Genomic DNA, 20,966 nt, shown 5'->3' with positions numbered 1-20,966 from the left:
GGACTGGTCTGAAAACATCACCAAGCTTTCCTTACATAGCATTGGGATTTTTAATGTAATACTGGAAGCAAAACTATTACAAGCATGTGTAAGTATATTACTGCTTCTAGAGCTCTGGGAACTATGGACCACTCAGCATGGGCAGGAAACAGACCACCCCTGGAATTATTCTGAAATCTCAAGGTGAATCTGTATGCCAGCAGTTGTTGTGCTGTGGTCCCCAGGGACTGGAACATTAGTTAAGTTCAGTCAGACTGAGCAGTAAGAGTATATATCTAGAAGTAAACCTCCACTTGAACTCTTTTCTGACACTGTAATTCGTGGATCTTGACAGTTCTAACGGCAATAATTTAAGATGCTAATGCTGTCAACCACCGTACCAAGTGGGTGAGATGCAAGTCCCTCTGAAGTGAAGGGACAGATGAACCTATCAGTGGGTTTTCATATTTTAATTTTTGTATACACAAGCATCCCATATGTTCTTCCACTGAAAGTAGTCTTTCTCCTAATGATTCAGGATTCTACTTTTTCTCACTCCTCTGATAGAGGTTGTCATCCTTCAGTAGGAGTGGCAGGAGAACACTTCGGAGTACTGAAGGCCTGTTTGATGATGGCAGATGTTCTGGACAATAGAACTTGCTGGCTGAGGAATTTCTACTATGGAGGTGATTTCCTCCAGCAGATGAGTGGGGAGATGGCTAAAGTGTGAGTATCATGTTGTAGGTGACTATAGCAAAGATGACCAGAACTTGGGGTCTGGAATGCTGAGGTCCACTGCCTGGCAAGTCTGATGAAACTTTTTCTATCAGGGCATCATTCTTTAAGGTCTGTTTCAACAACAAGTAAGATTAAAAACTCTGTTTATCGTATTTATGTATTATTCAGTACTCAGAGACAGGATTAATACTTAAAATGAACATGTAAAAAACATGTTGATTTGCAAGAAAGCAAAAGTATAATTCAAGAGACAAACACATCGGGGAGAAGGCCTTGCTGGTAATTTCCTATAGAGAGAGAAGTTGTAAAGTCAGTATTGCAGCATTCATGGACAGTGAAAAATATATATTTAAAATCTTCAGGAGCACATCTTACTCTCTATTTGCTCTGTAATTATGGATTAGTCCTACTGAAGTAAACTCCTGTTCCATTCCAGGAATCCTACTCAGATAAACTCGAGGGCTGCAGTCAAATCCTTTGTTTTCCTTGAGTCTTGACAGACCAAATTAAAGAGAGATCTTTCTTACAGTGATAGCATGCTGACGGCATGTGCTGTGAGAAGAAGAGAGTGTGGACACAATATTGCTTCTTTCCTGATCTCAGCTTGCAAAATGGCAGCATAGCATGTCTTGTTTTTCTACACTAGTTTCTCAGGCAAAGCAGGTAATGCTAGGAAGGTGTGTGAAGGGTCCAGATTTGGAAGAGAAAATAATCAGAGGCTGATGACTGGAACAAAATGCTCAAGCCAAAATGCTTCCTCCCTGGGGAAGCCCTCCCACAGTCAGATGTAGTGTTGTTTAGCTGTCTGGTTTTAATTCCAGGACTGCAAAGAAAGCATGGCTCTTAAGGCCCTGCCTGGTACTTTTTTGTCTGCTGTTGGGTAATGAACTCGAACATACAGGAATCAGGCTTGAATAATAATCTCACATACCACCACTTCTCATCCCTGAAACCCATATTATTCCCTTGTCTGATTTTCTAATTTAATTGTCATGGGTGTAAAATCACACTGTGAAATTTCCTCCTGCTATTTGAATAGAGCTCAGAGGCAGGAGCCAATGTAACATACTTTGAATTTGTTTTCCTTTTTAGAAGGGGCTTGCATTTGGGATTTTTTTTTTTCCCGGGGCTAATGTACATCTGATGTCAGGCTTCCCAGATGAGAATGGTTAGACTGGCGTTGACATTTTTAGAAATATGTGCAAATGGAAAAATAGCCTGGGAGTGCTGCCAATGGCTGATTCTGTAAAGTTTTAGTCTCTGTTGAACAGGAAACATGAGCCCGGTACCTTTACTGGAAAATAAGCTTTACTCATGAAGTGTCTCTGCTCAGGTGTGTGCCATGCATGCCTTCTCAATTTAAGGAAAGGGCAGGAGTGAATTCCAGCAGGCTGTGACTCATTCAGGAGATATTCAATTCCCCTTTCTGACCAGATGATAAACAGCCAATTAGCATCCTTCCCAGAGGGAAGAACAACTACAGCAAAAGATCCTGGCAAAAAAATGGATTTTCCAAGGTTTAACTGTGAGGATAACAAAGTGATTCAGACAAATCTCCTGTCTGATCTGTGGCTGTTCCTTCCAGTTTGGTGCTGATGTGACTGGGACAAAACAGTGTAGAGCTGAGCTGATTTGCAGTGAATCAAGCATGCAGCTTTCCATTTCACAGTGAGATGGCAGAATTTGGAGGATGAGTGCAGCTGCTTAATGGTGCTATGAATGTCAATAATTTTTATAGGTTTTGCAGTATACTCATTTTAACTGCCTCATCAGAGAGCAAATGTCACATTAACAGATAGTAGGCTTTCACACAACACAGGTCAAATGCTGCTCTCTTGAAGAGAAGCAGACCACACTAAGTGAACAGGGGGTTGTATGGGGGTTAAACCAGTGCAGGACGTGCTCTAAGGGTGCAATATCAGTGCTCTTTGAGAACAAATTGGCTCTGTCTATATCCAGGGCTACAGCTGGCTCCCGCTGAGTTGCTGGCTCTGTTGAGTTTGAATCTCAGTAGGAGTCTCAAGCCAGGAGCTGGTGCTTTTCACTGAGGCAAAACAGTGCTCAGTGAGTGGCAGGGCCTTGCAGCTCCAGCTGGGCTCCGTGCTGAGCCCAGTCTGCTGACTGGCAGTGTCTTGCTTCTTTGAGAAGCAGAATCTGCTGAGTTGCCCCATGGGTCAATGCTCAACAGGAGCAGCAGTTCTCTTTCTGCTTCAGTGGGGGTATCACATGCAGCATCCCTCCATTCTCCCCTGATGAATGGCAAGATGCTTGCTTGCAGGATGGTCTTGCACACCATCATTCTCCCAACACTATCTCTCTTTTGCAGAGTCAGCAGTCTCTTTCTCGTCATCATCTCTCTTCTGTTTACCTTACACTCACATGTTGACAAGGCTGAGTGGATGTGGCTGTGCCTGGTGCTGCATACACCAGCCTGTGAGGTATGGAGTGCATATTCTGGCCTTGGCAGGGCTTCCCAGGTCGGCTTATGTTGTGGATGGCTCCTCACACAGGAGCACTGTGGCTTAGTGGTGGCCTTAGCAGGAAGTTTAGATACAGCTATTTTCACACACATCTTTTGCTGGTGGGATTGCTCTGTAACTGCTGCATGGAGCACCACAGAAATAGATAATATCAGCTTTACAGAAAACAGTATGTTGAACTGAGCTAGATTCACTCAGATTCAAGAGTTCAGTGGTTTCCAAGGGAAACAAAGTTCTTTAGTTCTTTTAGTCACTCTTTTGTTCATCGGTAACTTTGCGCTTGTTGGCTATTTTCAACCAAATTTGGCAAAGGGACACCACCCTTGAAGAAAATAATTTTTTTACAACTTTTGTAAAGGTAGCTGACTGCATGGGGGAAAAAATTACTTGAATTAATGTTGCTTGTCTTAGGGAAAAGCTGTGGCATAGCTCTCCTGAATTGTTGCACTATCAAAACAGGGAAGACACAGTGAATAAAATACGCTATCAACCTGGGTATGTTCACATACTTCTTCTCTGAAATGTAGCAAATACTGATTAGATGAGATTTACAGAATAACAGCGAGAAGCAGAGTTGTGCTTAGAGATGAGGCGAATAGTGACTTGTGTATTGAGACAGAGTTTCTTCTTTCCTTCTAGCAGTACTTTCAGAACGTTTTTCAAACTTGTAACTTGTTCTAAAGTCTGTTGTAATTGGGAGCGGGCAGGGAGAGAGAGCCCTCTTGATTTCAGTGAGTTTGGGGTCAGATTCGTCATGGTCCATCTCATGCCATGGCCCATTTCATGGTGTTTTACAAGTTGAGGAAACAATACCTTGAAATTAAAGCTCGTATCATTTTCTGCTGCATTGCAGTGGAGAGCTTGCAGGGGTAGGAGGAAGAGAGGAAAGAGTTTACAAGAAGACTGAATATTTACTTTAAATAGACTGGGTTTAAGTAGATTGGCTTGCATGCACCTTAGCAGCCCTGTGCAGCGGCAGTACTAGCTGCAGCTAGCTCCTTTATTTCCTGGAGCTAAGTAATAGCTCATCCTATTTGCTTTTCTAAGCATAAGGCACTCTGTAAAGAGTTGGTTGATTCTTCCCTACTCACAAACTAACTATCCATACATATTATGCCCACTGGTGGCATTTGTGATATGACTTTCTGGCCTCATTTGAGAATGGACAGGAAGAAAAGCAAGGGATATTACTATGCAATGTTTAAAACTGGACCTGAAAAGCATAACTGAGCTCTAAACAACTTTCCCAAGATCCCACAGTGCTGCGGTGCAGAAGAGAGCACACATTTACTGATGGGGAGGCTAATACCTTAATTTTAAGGACCATGCGGTCACACTTTTTGCCTACATGTTTTACGTTCATAAACTAAAATAAAACAGTAAGGTACACCTAGCCAAAATGACTTTCAATTTACTGTAGGATAGTTGTTATGTGCACTTTTCTGTGCAATCTGCAAACGTTTTTATTGCTCTAGTCACTAGACTTTACCCTTCTGGTCTAGCTAATGCAATCTGTTTTCTTTACATTCTTATACTGTGTTCATCACCAATTCTGTGGATGAGACCCTTCCAATGATGCCATAAGAAATGTGGCTAATAGCCCTTGTGTATTGGTTCTCTCAGCCTCTCCTTGTGAGAGCTGTGAAGCTGTGAAGCAGCTGGGGTTCATAAAAAGAAAAAATAGATACATATATATTAGCAATATGTGATTTCTGAGAATAAAGTACATCTTGGAGTTTGTTCTTTATCCTCCAAATTTTGGCCCTATCACAAAGGGCATGTTATTTCCTGGTCCCTTATGGTGGGAGATGTTGCTGTGCTTGAGGAAGAAATTCACTCACTGTAACGATCAACTTGGAGCTCTTAGCTTAGTATTTTTTTAATACTTTAGGCCAAAGTTCTGTTTCCTCAGGGTTAAATTCTAGTGTGAGTTCTGTTTGATATATTTATCAATGATCTAGATGCAGGAGTTGAATGCACCATTAGAAGTTTGCTGATGACATCGAACTGGGAGGTGCTCTTGACTCTCTTGAGGGACAGGAGGCCTTGCAGAGGGATCTAGATAGACTGGAGCATTAGGCAATGATTAATAGCATGAAATTTAACAAGTCAAAGTCTGGGATTCTGCACCTGGGATGGAGTAATGCTGAGCACAATTATAAATGGGGAGAGGAGTGGCTCTGAGAGAGCAGCCCTGCAGAAAGGGACCTGGAGGTGCTGGTTTTCAGCAGGCTCAATGTGAGTCAGCCATGTGCTTTGGCAGCCAAGAGGGCAAACCGCGTCCTGTGGTGCATCAAACACAGCATAACCAGCTGCTGAGAAGAGGTGATTATCCCACTGTATTGAGCATTGGTGTGGCCTCACCCTGAGTACAGTGTGCAGCTCTGGGCTCCACCATTTAAGAAGGATATTCAGCTACTTGAATGGATTCAGAGGAGGGCAACAAAGTTGGTGGAAGGGCTGGAAGGTGTGTCCTATGAGGAGTGGCCAAGGACACTGGGTTTGTCTAGTTTGGAGAAAAGGAGGCTGAGAGGCGAGCTCATTGCTCTCTACAGCTTCCTGAGGAGGGAGAGAGGGAGGTGCTGATTTCTTCTCCCTGGTATCCAGTGGTAGGACACGTGGAAATGGTTTAAAGCTGCATCAGGGGAGGTTCAGACTTGACATTATGAAACATTTATTTACCGAGAGGGTGGTCAAACACTGGAACAGGCTTCCTAGAGAGGTGGTTGATGGCTCATCCCTGTCAGTGTTGAAGAGGCATTTGGACAATGCCTTTAACAACATGCTTTGACTTTTGGTCAGCCCTGAAATGGTCAGACAATTCGACTATATTATAATTGTAGGTCCTTTCCAACTGAAAATATTCTATTTTCTATTTTTCTATTCTATTTTCTAAAGTTATGGATCACCTGGAGGCAGGGTGGTTCCCTACAGGGAGATTCCATACATGGAAGGTTCCCATACAGACAGATCTGTGTGGGTATTAGAAGGCATTTGATCTGCTGCCATTGTTAAGAAAGACTGCAGCATTTTGTCATCAGTATAGTGGTGGATTTCTTGTGAAATCCGTTCAAAAACACCAGGAGATGCTCACCAGATTGGACGCTAGCAGTAATTCTAACTTTATGCCATGCAAAAAATATGGTATCTATAACAAGCCAAAGGTAAACAGGAAGAGCCCCACACTTGAAATCTGATTTTTAAATTGATCTTATGATGCTGTGAGGTCTGACTCATGATTGTTGAATACTCAGCCTATCCTATTCTGTCAAAAAGCAGCCTTATTTTGAATGGTGAGAAATGCTATAGAAGGGCTACAGAAGAGGGCTAGGAGCCCAAATATCATGGCCTTGTAGCCAGTGAAGATTTCCAGGTTCTAGAAAAATCTTCATTAAAAGCCTTGTGCATGATTTGATTTCCCTTTATATTCTTTTACTGCTGCAAAATAAATGTAACAGTCTGCTGCAAAACAAATAGAATATAATCTGCCACCTTTCTCTTGAAATAGTCTGCTAGAGTAGCCCAAGAATGGCATGTAGGCAGTTTTCGAAATAATTTTGCATGAAGGGATTTCAAAAAGCTTCCCCAAAAGCTACCTACAAGTTATTAACTCACATTTGGGGACCATCTGCTTAGTGGCTTTTCAAAATAATATTATAAGCACACGGGCTAAAAGCAAGGAATATCTTACAAAAGCATATTTTCCAGAAAAAAAAAAAAGGCAAATCTCTGAGTAGTTGAGCCTTACCTTTTTTTATACCCATAGATGAGAAATCATAAGGTATTTGGGAACAGAAGTGTATCTGGGATGTTGCCACAACATATATATGTTCTGAGAGTTATCTTGCAGTTTCTGTTGCAGAATTTTGACCTATTTTGATGCAGCTACATTTGTTTGAGGAAATGCAGTTTATGTAACACAGACATTACTATGGCTCTTCAGACTTTACAATCAGGAATTTACAGCAATTTTCCTGCTGTAGAGAAAGACTAGGCATTGGAGATAGGGTTTTTCGAAAGCTATAAGGCTTTATCTACATGGGTACACTTGGGAAGCATAATCTGAATTTAAAAAAAAAAAGCTAGATCTGAAGTACAGTTACTTGAAATGGAGCATACTCCTGTGTGAATAATCACATTTGGAATAAAGGTAATTCTGACTCATGTGTAACTTAGTCCACTTCAGAATACTAAACCAAATTTAATCTTTATTATTTGAGAGGAGAATGACTGTGCAGGGACTAACCAGTATAAACATGGTTTTTCCCTAGGTAGACAATCCCCATTTTTAAAAGTTGTCTGAGAAGTGAGGAAAGACCCTGAAAGTCATTGGAAAACAGAATGCCATCTCTATAATTTGCTGTACACAAAGAGCACAACTCAACAATGTGCTGAGCAATATTTTTCTAGGTACTAAATTCCTGTTGTCACCTGTGGATCTTAAAGGCAGTTGGTATCACCCATGATGAAGTATGGATAGCATTGAGAATAACCTGTGCTGCTCAATGTGCAAATATGTCATAGCTCTTATCAAATTCCATGGGTATTGAATGAAGAGTAACTTAACCCTATAAGGTATGAAAAAAACTTCACCATTCTTAGCTGCAAAACACACTGATGACTGGAACTTGGGCCAGAGAGATGCTCACAGATTTTGTGCTCTCTAGAAAGGCACCTCATGGCATTATACAAGGCTGGTTGTTACTGTCAGTAGATAATACTAAACCTGGATAAAATGGAGCTGCAGAAGGTTGAAGGAATTTGAGGCAAATGAGACTTTTGGACTTCCCTTAAGAAAATTTGTCTGAGGGGTTACAAGTCATGAACTGATGTTTAAAGGCCTTGTGTAGCATCACAGCATGCCATGTTAGTACTAAGTATTTGAAAAGATAGCTGGAATAGCAATCAATTCTGGTTTTATTGTCTGTAGCTTATAACTCTAGATAACCAGGTCACTTCCTTAAGTGTCCTGTCCCTTTGAAATACAGTTAAGTTTTTGGCCTGTATGGTTTGCCTGTGTCACTAAGTTCCATAGCTTAATTAATTTTTGTGTAAGAAAGTTATTCCTTATCCTGTATTTAAATTAACTGTCTTATATATTAGTCACTGTCCCTGGATTTTTTTTTTTTTCAGAGAACAAAAATTCACAGTCTATCTGATTTACCAGGTTCTATATAGCATACATTTTGCCCCAAGTCTTCTTATTTGTATCCTTTATAAGGCAAATAATCCAGTAGATTCTACTGAAGTAGAGCACTGACCTGATGTGGTGGCAGCCAGGTCTCTTGAATGTTCACTGTGGCAAGTGTCAGGTTGATCCAGATTTAAATGTTAATGTTGAGTATTTGGGCTAACTTCTTTTTAAACAGAAACGTAACAGAAATGTTCTTGTTTGGAACATATGCAAGGATTTAGATCTCTGTAATACATGTGAGGATTTTTTCTTTACAAATTATGTGGCTGCAAGTTTCACTGGCCATTTTGGTGTGTGCAAAATAAATGTAACAGTGTGCTGCAAAACAAATAGAATATAATCTGCCACCTTTAGCTCTTTCCTCTTTCCCTGAAGGATCTCAAAATTCTGTTTTGTCCCAAATACTGTAAATAAATTGAGCTTCTGCAGGCTACTCTATCTCACTTCTATCTTTCCAGAGAAAATGTAAATATTCAGTGAAACAAGATCACTGAGGGGACCTTTGCCTGGTCTCCTCCCATGGTTCCACAAGATACGTCACTGCGAGTGGACATTCAGCCTTCCTTGAAGCAGGTGCAGACTTCACAGGAACAAATTACTAATGCATTCACTGGAAAATGGTCCTCTGAATATGGACTAGAAGGTTTTGACCTGCTAGGATTTACTTGTGTTGATCTCTTTGTTTCTGTAGATTTTAGGAGGCCAAGCTAGGGAGCTGAGTGCTTTAAGTTACGAGGAATGACAGTGAATGATTAAGGACTCCACTGGGCACTGACTGTGTCCATTAGCCGTTCTGAGCACAGTAATCTTATTTCTGAGATGTTCAAGTGTTGTAGTGAAAGTAAAACTGTGTGTCTTGTCTGTGGGTGCGTGGGACTCTCCTGAAACATGTTTTCATCTTTTGCTCTTTTTGAATTTGTGAGTGGCCTGGTTCTTTGTACAACTACCAAAGCTGTTAGTGAGACTGCCTTGTCAAGCTGTTCTGCTAGTTTTGACAGCCTCTGTGAGGCTCAGAGAGACGACACCTGTTGAAGTTACATGCTGTCAGACTCAACATTGCCTTGCCAGCCTGAATTTGCCTTTGCAGATAGGCAACTGGTAGCTGCAGGACCAGGAACTGATGCTACATATCATACTCCCTTATATTAAGGGAGCTGGTATTGTTTCAGCAAACCTTGTGTTTTTCTGATGTGAATGTGCTCCTGGTCTACGTTCCCATTTCACAAAGAAAAAGTCAGCCCTCACAGAGCCTGTGTAGAAGCAGGAGCAGAGGAAAAGTGATGCTTCAGAATTATTGCTCTTATATTGCTGAACATATCGGGGCTGATCTAATTAAACAGCATGCATGGAAATGAAAGAGCTTGTCTAACTCTAACCATGGCAGTCGAAGTGTGCAGTTTAGATAATTGCCAGTGTCTGTCTTAAAAACAACAGTCCCAGTCCCAGTGCAGTGGAACACACTTGGCGTTGTGCCACTGACTTCATGGGGGTCAGAACTGAGCTCAGTGTTCTATTTTAGACAGAGATCGGTTCAAAGAGAGGATACTGATCTCTGTCAATGACTTAAAACTGAATTCAGTTGCCACAGGTAATTTTTAGGAAAGTTTGTTAGACTTTTCAATATCAAAATACCTCTGACTTTCAGAGGAATATTTGCTGAATTACTCTTTTGATAAAACCCCTTAATAAGCAAGTCTATCTGCTCTCCATCTGGTGCTGATGTTACTTAAAATACAGTGAGATTGACAACTAATTCATTCATGGACAGAATAAGTATAAAAGTTGCATAAACCAATTAATACTATTAAGTCCAAAACTTACTTGTAGTTTCTTGAAAAAAAAACCCAAACTATGAACCTATCCTTTTAGGACAGAAACTCTTTGTAAGATGGAGAAATGTCTCACACACTTCTGGTGCTGAAATATCAAGTAGTTATGTTTATTTTTTGTAGATTCCTTTCCTGTTAATTCTTGTTCCAAATATAGTGCTATACTTGTCTTGAAACTGGTTGAACTTCATGTTCAAGGCAAAATTCTTGCACTTTAAAGATTCTGTTTTATCTTTAAAGCTTTAATCTTTTATCAATAACTTTATGTCCTTTCTACCGATTCACTGAGCAAAGAACTAACATACTTCTTCGTTATTTTCAATGCCAGATAACATTTATATCCAATGGTGGACCCGCATTTGCCATGGAGATGCAGTTACAGGGAATGCAGTGTACAGATGCTAGGCAATTTGATCAATGTTTTCCAGAAATTATAGTGTTTATATGTATTTTAGGATTTAGTTTACCTTCTAGGTTCCAATTCCTTCTTCTGAATCACTAAAAGAAAATAATGCTAGTTGGTTTTTTTTTCTAGAATCTCTACTAAAAATCTTGTTTAAAATGAGTGTGGGAAATCCACTAGCAGATAAGGATGAAACTTCCCAGGCATAGGATTAAAATGAGATGAGTTCAGAAGAGAAAAGTACATGCATGGCTTTATGGCTTAACAGTGCCAAAACAATTTTTTCAGGTAAGGATGTAGATATCCGAACTAGAAGTCTGTATTAAGACACACCAGCAGTAATAGAATCAGAGCTTCACTGACCTTATCATTGAATGATTAGAAAGGGCAAGGGGGTTGGTCTTGATGCCTCAGGCTATCAGAGATGAATGAAACCTCCTGAAGGCTTGAAGTAATGAGAAAAAACTATGGACTGCTCTATTTGACAGGCAGTTGACCAAAGTCCTTTATGACCCACATTGGAGTTCACTGTATACTGTATTCCCCACCCAGTAATTTCTGTTTTCCTTTCACCATAAACTCCAACCATATTATTTTTCATCTGAGATGAAAGGAGAATAGTGCACCTCATCAGCGTCAATGACTCAGCTCTGTAATAAATATTAGACACTCGGGTTCAAGTTCCTCATCAGAATTTTGCCAACTTGAGGTTTGAACTGGCCCTTTAAAATTCCAGGGGGATATCTGCTAAAGGGTTGGATTTCTAAGGTTGCATTCTTTTTTTTTTTTTGCACAAGCAATCCCATCCAGTGCCTAATATATATCAAAGAACAGCATAGGTCAACCTTTATTCGTTCTCCTCACTACTACATCTGGGAATGTGGCAGGACACAGCAATTCTCCCTTTTAATTTCTCTTTTGTGATCTTCTGCTGTACATTTGATAGTGTTTACTGTTATCTTGTGAAGTCACATTGAGTGAGACTATTCTTTGCATTGTTTTAATTAGCAACATGCTTAGGCTAGTCCAGAAAAAAAAAAAAATTGTACATTTACCATCTAGGATATGTGGTCTTTCAGCCCACAGTGCCCTTGTGGCCCATTAGCCCCATACAAGCAGCTGTCACAAAGCGATGTTTCAAGACCAGCCTGCTCGAGCTTGTAGGAACTGCTTTATTGTCCACTAAAAGTGGTAAAGAGCCCATCTCTCATCTGACTGAGAAAACCTTTTTCAGAGAACTCGAAACAGATATGTTCCCATGAAAAACATCTCTTCCGTGGACCTAACATCCTCCAAAGAAAATGATTCACTGAAGTGAGCAGAATGAACTGTGCCCCTGCATCTTCTTTTCCTCGTATTTGGATCACCTGAAGGAGATGAGTGGGAGGAAGTGCAGAGACGCTGTACCAACCTTATGTGAATGGAGGGCTCCTCTTTACAAGTGATTTCCCAGCTGTTCTGAACAATAGCTTTCCTGGCCTTTTGTGCCTCTCAGATGATAAGACAAAGCTGAAAAGTAAGATATCTTAAGAGTCTCAGTTAATTCCTACAGTCAGCTTAGAACAACTGCAGACAAATACAGGTTCAGGACAAGATACTGAAGTTCAGGACAAACATTACTCTAAAGGACTGCTGATACGAGTTTGACAAGCAAAAACTTGTTAAGACAGTAGTACTGAGGAGCCTGTCTGTTGAACAGAAAGCTCACAGCTGCTCACAGCAGGACACTGCTGCTTTAACAAGATTTTCTCTGGCTGCTGCAGTTCCCTTTAGCTTTTTAAAAAATTATTTATTTATTTGGTAATCATCTTCCAAACTGTAGCAGCATTTGTTGTCCTGAGGTGCTGACTCTAATGGAAACTTCTACTGCAGTTTGCACAGGCTTCATTTCAGGTCACTAATCACATCCTCCTCAGGCTCTCCTCAGGCTCTTGCATTGATTGTCCTCAAGCTGAAGAAATTATCAGAGAAATGACATGACTGGTGTTTTGAGGTCACATTTCTAGGTTGAGAGTAGACTGAGGGAAGGTTCTGCCCTTTGGATTCAGGGAAGACCTGACATTTGAATGTGGTGTGGATGTGCAAGCCTTCAGTCTTCTTTCTCTGTCATGCACATCTGCTGCCCTCCAGGCAGCCAGTTATGATGGGAAGGGACAAGGAGAGAGCAGAGGATGTGATGGGTAACTTGAGCTGGGGTCTGGGTGCTGAGCAGCAAAGTATCTCTGCTGGATTAGGCTACTTACCAACAAAATACTCATTTACTATTCTCTGAATCACCATCAGAAATCCATGTGAAGGACCTGAGTTGAGACAGGATATGAAGTTTGCCCCAAGGCACGTTTGGAGAACAAAACAGTCATAGAAATAAAACATGGTTTATCTTTTCCAGTGTTACCTGCATAGCCAGATTTGATAGAGTGGAAAAGCAGGAGGCCAGGGTATCTAAAAGTATGGGATGAAGGGCTAGTTGAGATCCTTTGGTACATTTTTCCATGAAGGCTGGAATAACACAATGGAGTATGAATGATCCTTCTGCTAACTTTATTCCAGAATCAAGACAACTCCTACTTACCATCTCAGCAAAAAGGCAGATTACTTTGGCTAGATACACACAAAGGTCCTTGAAGAGCTCATTGCTCCAGAACCTATGTAAGAGGAATCTTGCTACTGTGTGGAATTCTCATCCCTGAGTTAGAATTTTATTCCTCCTTCCCCCATAAGTGCCTTTTTTGTTAAGATGTAGATATTCCGTGAACAAGGCTTCTTTCACTCCTTTCCATTAAGTTCATTTTTTAAAGTGACAGGGTAAAAAAAGGTGAAAATATCACCTTCTAGCCTGAAATTTACTAGTTATTTTCTGGTAAGAATATTTTTTGAAGGATGAGATGATGTCCAACTGCTAATTCAAATGGTGTTGAAGTACTCCCTCTAGCCTAGGGAATATTTACTTGTTCATATAAAGAGTGAACCCTCTGTGATCTTGGCTTCTGACTGGTTAGAAAAGACACTCAGGAAGATGGAGTTCAGATACAGGCAGATGAAAGTTCAGATACAGGCAGACAAAACAGGGAATTTGGATTCTTGAGCAAGGACTCTTTAACACTCAACTAGGAGGTAAGAGAAAACAATTTTTTGTCCTCTGATCACCCTAATTTCTGGGATGTTATAGAACTTAGGTTCCTAACTAGTGAACAACATGTTACTTCTGGATTTAAACAGAGTCCCCTAATAAGTATAAGTGCAAGATTGTACACCAGCAGACTGAACTGGGATTTTGACATTCTTCATTTTGGATCATAGTAGCTATGCATGCAATTAAGAAGGATTTAAGCATCTAATTCCTCTTGTGACCTGGCTTTCCTATCCCACATCAAGTAACTGTAGTTTGGCCTCATGAAACATAGATCCTTGATGATCTGTCTAATGTGGCATCAAAGACCATATCCCTGAGGTCATAAAGTTAATGAAGAAAGGTAAGGAACAGCTCTTTTACTGATGTTGAATTTCATTAACCTGTCTCACAAGAGCCCTTTATCACGTCACAAGATGAGCCCTGTAATTTTTCTAAAGGCTTGTGCAGTGTCAGCTTTCCATGTGGCCATCTGTAACTTGGAACAGTTTTGCCACCTTATATCCAGCGACGTCATCAAGGCTATAAAACCAGGAAGAACTGCAACCCTCACAAATACTGAAGACAGTCTGCTAAAGAGGCTGCAATAGTCAGAGCAGTTATGTGATAAATCAATAATTTATATTGTCTCTCTTTGTTTTTAAGAACGACCTGGAGCTCATGCAGTAGCGCTTTTTTCCAGATGGCTTTCCACAGCATCGTCTTCTGTAACACTCCAGTGAGCCACGAGACTGAGACAGAAATTCCAGTGTGGAGAGGGTGTGAGTCATGAGATGGTGAGTGAAAGAAACAGCAGGATAAAAATAACAGAGCACAGTATGATGCAGAATATTAATCTCTTACCCTGTGTTATCCTAGCTTGTCTTACATATACTACTATGTTATACCATAGATGCTCTACTGCTCAAAACAGATCTCTATTCTGCTCTGAAAGATTATGGCTCAGGATGCCAGATTGCAGGGACTTCTAATACTTGTGCCTTTAAGTTGGCTGAAAAATCTTAATCAAGAAGTTCCTGCAATAGAAAATATATAATCAAAGAGTATTAAAATGCTACCTCTGCACATTCATATTTTATATTTTATATGAAAAATCCAGTTCAGTTAATTTAACATCAATTGAATATATTTATTTATGAAAAAATTAAAATTATAGCTCTTTTAATGTCCTTCTCTTTTTCTAAGCTTCATTTTTTTTTCTTCTTCCTTCAGGATGAGAAAAGAAGAAAAGTATAACAATACCATGAAAAACTGACATAAAATCCAACTTTGATTCTAGCTAACATGAATCAGTAGAGAAAAAATAGAATCACTAAAATCAGAAGAAAAGCCAGATATTTAATTTCAAAATGCAACTCCCTATTTTTCTTAGATCTGCCATTCTGTCATGGCTAAGTTTCATTCTGAGATCACTCAGAACAAAATTAGGAACCCTTCTAGGGAGCTATTTTTTGAAGTATTTGACTAAAGCATCTAACCCAGTCACCTTGACATCTCCTATAATCACTAGAGCAAGACGGTGATCTTCAGAGAGCTATTTGGAGCTTAGGAAGCCTATTACCATGTTATTTTTCAATTCAGTCAGGAATCTGGGCATCATAAAGACAGCAGAAGCTTTTCCTTTGACTTCAAAGAGTGCCAGCTCTGGCACTGAGTCTTCACTGCAGATTAACACATAGACAGCTCTTCTGATAGAAACTGTGTCTTTGTTATTTGGGAGTGGGGAGAAATGTTTATTTTATTTCACACAGATTCAGTTAAAAATCTTTGAAATGGATTTCACTTTGCTTTTTTTTTTCATGTAAGTCACCTTTGGGCTTTATCAGACTGTGGAAAACTGTCAAAACTGAGGAACACACAAACAAATCACAGGGCAACCTGCTCTGACAAGCACTGAGGTGGCTGTGCAGTCCCTGTGCTGCAGCACTCAGAATGTGAATCATAGAATCACAGAATACCAAGTGGGAAGGGACCTCAAGGATCATCTGGTCCAACCTTTCTTGGCAAAAGCATGTTCTAGACAAGATGGCCCAGCACCCTGTCCATCTGAATCTTAAAAGTGTCTGATATTGGGGAATCCACCTCTTTCCTGAGGAGATTATTCCAATGGCTGATTGTTCTCATTGTGAAAAATTTTCCTCTTGTGTCCAATTGGAATCTCCCCAGGAGTAACTTCTACCTGTTACCCCTTGTCTGTTTCATGTGACTGCTTGTAAAAAGGAAGTATCCATCTTCTTTGTAGCCAACTTTTAAATACTGGAACATGATGATAAGGTCTCCCTTAAGCATTCTTTTCTCAAGGCTGAACAAACCCAGTTCTCTCAGCCTTTCCTCATATGGCAGACTTCACAGTCCTTTAATCATCTTTGTGGCCCTTCTCTGGACCGTCTCCAGCCTGTCCACATCTTTTTTGCCATAGGAGGGACCAAAACTGAACACAGTATTCCAGGTGTGGCCCGACAAGTGCTGAGTATAATGAGATAATGACTTTTTTATCTCTGCTGGTGATGCCCTTGTTGATGCAACCCAACATTCTGTTGTCTTTCTTTGCCACAGCATCACACTATTCTCTCATATTGAACTTGTTGTCCACTAGGACCCCCAGGTCCCCTTCCACATAGTGACTCCCCAGCCAGGTAGATCCCAGCCTATGCTGCACTCCTGGGTTATGTTACACTTGTCCTTGTTGAATTTCATAAGGTTCTTGTTAGCCCACTCTTCCATCCTGTCTAGGTCTTCCTGCAGGGTGGCTCTCCCTTCCAAAATGTCCACTTTCCCACTCAGTCTGGTATCATCAGCAAACTTCATCAGAGTGCACTTGATCCCATCACCCAGCTCACTTAAGAAAATATTAAACAGCACTGGGCCCAATATCGATCCCTGAGGGACACCGCTTGTGGCAGGTTGCCAGGTTGAAAAGGAGCTATTTACCACCACCCTCTGGGTGCAGCCTGTGAGCCAGTTGCCCACCCACCATACAGACCACTTGTCTAGACCATGACACATCAGTTTCTGTAGGAGGAGACTGTGGAAAACCATATCAAAAGCCTTGGAGAAATCCAGGTAGACAATGTCTACTGCTCACCCCACATCAACTGAGCAGGTTACTTAGTTGTAGAAGGCAATCGGGTTTGTCAAGCATGATTTACCCTTAGTGAATCCGTGCTGCCTTTTCCCAGTCATGTGCTTCATTTGTCTTGTAATAGCCCCGAGGAGGATTCGTTCCATAATTTTCCCAGGGAATGAAGTAAGACTGATGGACCTATAATTTCCTGGATCCTCCTTTAAGCCCTTCTTGTAGATGGGAGTAACATTAGTCTTCCTCCAGTCTTCTGGGATGTCCCCCAATCTCCACAGCTTCTCAAAGATTATGGAGTGCAGCCTTGCAATGACATCAGCCAGCTATCTTGACACTCTTGGGTGGATAACATCAGGGCCCATTGATTTGTAAGGGTCAAGCTCCTGTAATAGTTCACATACCACCTCTTCCTCCAGTGACAGCGGGTCTGTGTTTGCATCAACCTCGATTTTTGTTCCCAAGGCCTGAGGCCCAATAGTGCTGGTAAAGACAGAGGTGAAGAAAATGTTGAGAGCCTCTGCCTTTTCAGCATTGTTGGTGACTAATTCACCTCTCCTGTTTAACAGCAGGCCAGTATTTTTCTTCTGTTTCTACTTGTTGTTTATGTACCTGAAGAACCCTTTCTTGTAGGTTTTGACATCTCTGGCCAATTCAAATTTCAATTTCAAGCTGAACTTTTGCTTTTCTAACTATCTCTGCACATCCTGGCAATGCCCTTGTAGTTCTCAATGGATATTCGTTTGCTTTTCCATCTGTAGTATGCTTCTCTCTTGGTTTTGAGCAGACTCAGAAGCTCGCAGTTAAGCTGAGGGGATCTCTTGCTCTGCCTACTTCCCTTACATTTAAAGAGGATGAACTGTTATTGTGCTTCCAGGAGAATGTTCTTGAAAAACTCCCAGCACTCGCTAGCTCCTTTATACTCCATGGAAGCTTCCCATGGAATCCCTCACAACTCAGCTCTGAGTGAGCTGAAGAAGTGAAGTGAGCTCTTCTAAAATCTAAAACCTTTGTCTTAGTACTAACCTTCAGCATACTTAGCAGGATCCCAAACTTCACAATACTGTGATCACTGCAGCCAAGGCTATCACTTACCGAGATATTACAAAGTGAGTTTTCTAGGTTTGGTTTAGAGGTCAGTAGCAGATACCTGTTATAAGATAGTAGAAGATAGGCGACGATCCCTGTGATCTTGACCCAGAGGCGTTCGATAGGGCTTCCACAATGGCCGTAGTTGACTTTTATACATTCAGGCTTCTCCTTAACATAGACTGTGACTCCTCCAAGTCCTCTTCTCTGCCTGTCTTTATGAAATAGCCCACAGCCATCCATCAAAATCCTTCAGTCATATGAGTTGTCCCACCATGTTTCAGTTTTTCCTAGGATATCATAACTTTCTGACTGGACATGGAGCTCCAGTTCCTCGTGTTTGTTCCCCAGGCTGCGTGCATTGGTATACATACACTTAAGGTGGTTGATCTTCTGGTTCTTGTCTTGGAAGGCAGCTAAGAAACATTTGTCACTGTTCTGGTTGGCCTAGCCTATTCCCAGTTGATTGAAATGGCGTGAGTGTTGTCATTTGGGACTGTGCCCCCTGAGTCCTTCAGTTTAAAGCTTACCTCACCAAGTTGGCCAACCTGCTGCCAAAGATTCCCTTTCCTCTTCTAGACAGGTGGATGCCATCCCTCCCTAATAGACTGTAGTCATCAAAGAATGTCCCATTGTTATAAAAGCCAAAACTCTCACAATGGCACCAGCCATGAAGCCGGAATTGATTTGCATTATATGTCTATTCCTGGCTATACCCTTTCCTCTAACTGATGTAATGGAAGAAAAGATAACTTGGGCAGCAATACTTTTTGCTTGCACCCTTAGGGCTTTGTAGTCTTCCTTGATTCTGCCCAGGTTCTGGCTTGTGGTGTCATTCGTAACCACATGAAAGAGTAGCAATGGATAGTAGTCTGTGCTCTTGACGAGTTGTGGCACCCTCTCGGCAATGTCTCGGACAGCTTCATATCCAGTTTTGGTTGTAATGCTGGATGACCAGTCTTTGTAGGGCTCTCCCTTCTCTTTGCCCTTTCAGGGCTGCCTGATGAACTGAAGTGTTTGCACACACCCTGAAAAAAGACACTGTTTAATTGTGATTGATTTAAGATCACTTGATTTAAGGCAGGCATGTGTGTGTAAGCAGTCTGGTTTAGGTATGCAGTGATCATCAGAATACTCCTTGCTCCCGTTCAGACCCTGTTGAAAACAATTTCTTTGATCCCACTAAGTTTAAACTACTTTGAAAAATCCCTTTTTTCTTCTTCTTTTTTTTTGCTTTTTGTCTTACAGAAGCTTCCTGGGAAGCTACTTGGGCATATCTTTTCTGTTTTCTTAAATACTGTTCTTAAGCAATCTTCTGTTATTTTTTACATGACTTGATGTTCTTGGAACACATTTTATTTACTATTCAATAGCCACTGTTTTTATTAGGACATTGTTTGAACGTAACTTCAAGCCCAATAAAGTTCCAGGGCTAATCTCCTGGGAGAGGATATTTATGGTCCATATTTTCAGAGAGGGAGATTGGAAGTAGAAAAAAAGGCTTCAGTATTTAGGCCTCAGTTCAACTCTGAAGTCAGGGGAAATCTGTCCATTGCAAATAGTCATTTGACCAGTTGAAGCAGTCAGTTGCATGTCCAAATGCCTAGCTTGAAGGGGTACTTGCATTCAGTGTACTCATTGCAAGCAGAAACATAGGCCTTGGGTTGTATATATTACTGCAGAGAAACTGACCTATTTTTCTGGAGAGAAAGAAACCTACCATAAAAATCTAATTTGCAAGAACTGTAAGAGTGGAAACAATACAGTTTTTCTCTAGGGTATTTGGTTATGCAAACAAATTGATGAACAAGGTATTTCCATCAGGAAAACCACTGATGGTGCTTGGTGGCACTCAATTAATAATAACACCTTTGAAAGGAAAGTGAAATAATGGTGCATCTTTCAGTTGGTTCTAAGTAGTAATTCTGTATCCAGTGTGGAGCCTAAAGATCTGCTCTTGATATTTACTCTAGCTTTTTGCATTACAGAACTCTGATTGCTTTCCTTCTGCAGATACTGACCATTAGGAAGACACTGCTGCAGAGACTGAAACCAAACCTGTTTATTCCTTGTTCTCAAGTCTTCTTGCGTTAGGAGAAGTTACTGAAAAATTTTCTCCTGGATAAATAACTACGATGTCCCCATCAAGCATACGTTCTCAGTGAGTTGGATTTCTTCATTAAAATGGTTGAAAATCTGTTCTGCCTGGAGATTTCTCTCATAGAGGAATTGTTCAGCACCACAAAAGGAGTGTGCAGGTGTCCTATAAAAGTTTAAAAGCTTTGAACTCACTTCCAGGCACAAGAAGATTTTATTACTTGAGATTTTGTTTGGAAATAAATGAGTTGTTGTCATAGATAGGGCATCTTTTACTATGGTTGTTACATATCAAAGTTTCTCATCATTCTGAAAGAAGGTTCAAGTATTTGTTCTTTTTATTTTATTGAAATTCATCTTTGTTTATTTATTTTGTATTCTTGAGATGTGTTGCATCTCTGGAGTTTGTATTTCTACTTTAGCATAAAAATGCTGTACATGCAAGTCTAGAATGCATCTGAAGATTGGTCTAATTTTTCTTGTGATTTTGACTTGAACATTTTTTCTGTTTATGTTTATATTGTTATTTCAAAAATGTGCATTACCTGTATTCTTTATGCCTTTTTCCTGTTTATAACTCAATAAAATTGCGTCTCCATTCTGCAGAACCATATCACATGTGCATAACAGTGATAGCAGTTTTTGAATAATAATGAATGATAATTGTAGATGAGTTAATCTAGATCAATATTTATATTTACATCCAATCTGCATCTACCTGTCACCGCCTGAAATTCTTCTGATGTAGGATTTGAGATGATAAAAAAATTACCAGTGACCGGTAAGCTCAGCTCAGGAATAATTCTTCATAAAACTATTTGAACTTGAAAAGTGGACTTTTCTTTTCTTTACAGATATATATTCTTTCTTTCAGTTCTCACCACAGCCCAGTTTAGAACTGGTATTAGCCATGTGAGTCAATGGAGTGTTACCCATTTCATCAGGCTGCAT

The 20,966-nt window shown here is 40.5% G+C and overlaps 1 protein-coding gene across 2 annotated transcripts in view; it reads left to right on the top strand.

The window, feature by feature from the left end:
• Positions 1-20,628, top strand: part of LOC104473618 (potassium voltage-gated channel subfamily A member 1) — a 34,415-nt gene extending 13,787 nt beyond the window's left edge. Inside the window, exons 2-3 of one of the 2 annotated variants that reach the window (XM_086762592.1) lie at positions 14,399-14,529; positions 19,932-20,628. The gene's annotated coding sequence lies outside the window, so the exon portion shown is untranslated. The remainder of the gene's footprint in view (positions 1-14,398; positions 14,530-19,931) is intronic. The other variant, XM_010129077.2, reaches the window with a different exon arrangement.
• The last annotated feature ends 338 nt before the right edge of the window (positions 20,629-20,966 follow it).

Source organism: Chlamydotis macqueenii, chromosome 1 (assembly GCF_036417535.1).
Source record: "Chlamydotis macqueenii isolate bChlMac1 chromosome 1, bChlMac1.mat, whole genome shotgun sequence".
Classification (NCBI taxonomy): Eukaryota; Metazoa; Chordata; class Aves; order Otidiformes; family Otididae; genus Chlamydotis; species Chlamydotis macqueenii.
Note: the sequence above shows the minus strand (reverse complement) of the source record. Positions and strands in the feature narration are given on the sequence as shown.